The 2032-nt window shown below is 50.2% G+C and overlaps 1 pseudogene; it reads right to left on the reverse strand.

Moving 5' to 3' along the window:
- Positions 1-95: 95 nt before the first annotated feature.
- Positions 96-1759, reverse strand: LOC102842320 (annotated as a pseudogene).
- Between the last annotated feature and the right edge of the window lie 273 nt (positions 1760-2032).

The following is a 2032-nucleotide window of genomic DNA, read 5'->3' on the forward strand; positions in this document are numbered from 1 at the left end:
GCTCTGGGCAGGCTGGGGCGGGGCCATGCAGTACAGACTGTGGCAGTATGGACAAGAAGGACCAGTCACAACAGGGGTTGCTGCTGAGCATGAGTTTATTGGCTTCTGGCCTCAGCTTGCTGTTGCTTGATGAAGTTGATCGGCTCATTGGTGGAAGAGTCATGAGAGGTCACCGGGATGTTGCCATCCAGCTCAGGTTCAATCTTCTTAGGCAGCTGCCTGCCCAGCTCCACTCCCCACTGGTCAAAGCCGTTGATGTCCCAAATGACACCCTGAACGAAGATCTTGCACTCATACATGGCGGTCAGAGATCCAAGAATGAACGGCGGGAGCTTGGTGAACGCAATGGCATTGGTCAGGCGATTTCCTTCAAAGACCTTGTGCGGCAACAACTTCTCTAAATCCTCCGGACTCTTCCCCGTGGCCTGAAGCTCTTTCTGGGCCTCTTTGTTTTCCCCTTCATCAGGGCTTCAGTCTGGGCTAAGAAGTTGACCAGAAGGATGTTGTGATGCCGTCCCTTCCGTATAGGGTGCTGGGTCTGAACTGGGATGACAAAGTCGCAGGGTATTATCTTGGTACTTTGGTGGATAAGCTGGTAGAAGGCATACTGGCCATTGGTCCCTGGATAGCTCCACAAGATGGGGCCTGTCTGTATTCCACACGAATGCTGGACTTGATGATGTACTTCCCATTGGACTCCATGTCACCCTATTGGAAGTAGGTAGCAAAATGGTGCAGGTACTGGTCATAGGGCAGCATGGCCTATGTTTCACACCCAAAGCAAATGATGTACCAGATACCCAGAAGAACCAGCAAGACAGGGGCATTCTTCTCCAGGGCCATGGTATGTAAGTGCTGGTCTATGCCACGAGCCCCTGAAAGCAGCTACTCAAAGTTGTCAAAACCCACATGCAGGACAATGGAGAGTCCAATAGCTGACCACAGTGAGTACCATCCTCCAACCCAATCCCAGAACTCAAACATGTTTTGAGGGTCAATTCCAAACTCTTTCGCTTTGGTCGGGTTGGTAGACAGGGCAACAAAGTGCTTCACAACCGCAGAAGGATCTTTTGCCAACATGAGGAACCAGTCCTTCACTGTTTCTGCATTTGTAATGATCTCCTGAGTGGTAAAGGTCTTTGAAGCAATGATGAACAGGAAGGACTCTGAGTTTAGGGAGGCAAGGGTTTGGTAATGCAGGTTCCATCAATGTTGGAAACAAACCAGACGCGGGGACCACCTGAACAGTACCACTTCAGTCACCATGAGGGGTCCCAGGTCAGAGTCACTGATGCTGATGTTGATGGCATCCTTAATGGGCTTGCCTGTGTAGCCCTTCCTGTCACCACCACGGACACGCTGTCAGAAAGACTTCATCTTGTCTACTACTACCCTGCTGACTTCTAGCATCACATCCTTGCCGTCCACCAGAATGGGTGCATTTGATCGGTTCCGCAGGGCCACGTGCAGTACTGCTCATCCTCAGTGAAGTTGATCTCGCCATTGAACATGTGATCCCGGGCAGCCTCCACACCCCTGGACTTGGCCAGGTCCACCAACATGTGCATCACTTTCTCTGTCACAAGGTTTCTGGAGTAATCCAGCAGAATCTGCCCATGGTTGGTGTTAAGGGTCAAGCTGAAACGATGGAAGCGCTCCTCGTCACAGTCGAAAAGGCTGCGCAGGTTGAGCTCAGAACCGTGCTCGTGGTACCATTCCTGCAGTTTCTGGAACAGCGGATCCCGGCAAGGGCGGCCATAGCAGCACCAGCTGGGGACACGGACAGGGACCAGCTAGGAGGAAGAGGAAGCCGTCTTCTTTTGATGCTCTCTGTATCATTAAATATTTTGCCCAAAGAATCCCTCAATTATTTAAAGTTGAGGGTTGAATGTTTTCTTCAATTCCCTCAGCTTGAGGAATGCTGAGTGTGTTCTTCGCTTTTGGCTTTCTAACTCCAGGTCTTTGCACATTTCATTATAATATTTGATTTTGTCTTCTGGAGACGCCTTTTGAAATTTTCTATTTTGCTCTT

Source organism: Chrysochloris asiatica, unplaced genomic scaffold (assembly GCF_000296735.1).
Source record: "Chrysochloris asiatica unplaced genomic scaffold, ChrAsi1.0 scaffold00032, whole genome shotgun sequence".
Lineage (NCBI taxonomy): Eukaryota > Metazoa > Chordata > Mammalia > Afrosoricida > Chrysochloridae > Chrysochloris > Chrysochloris asiatica.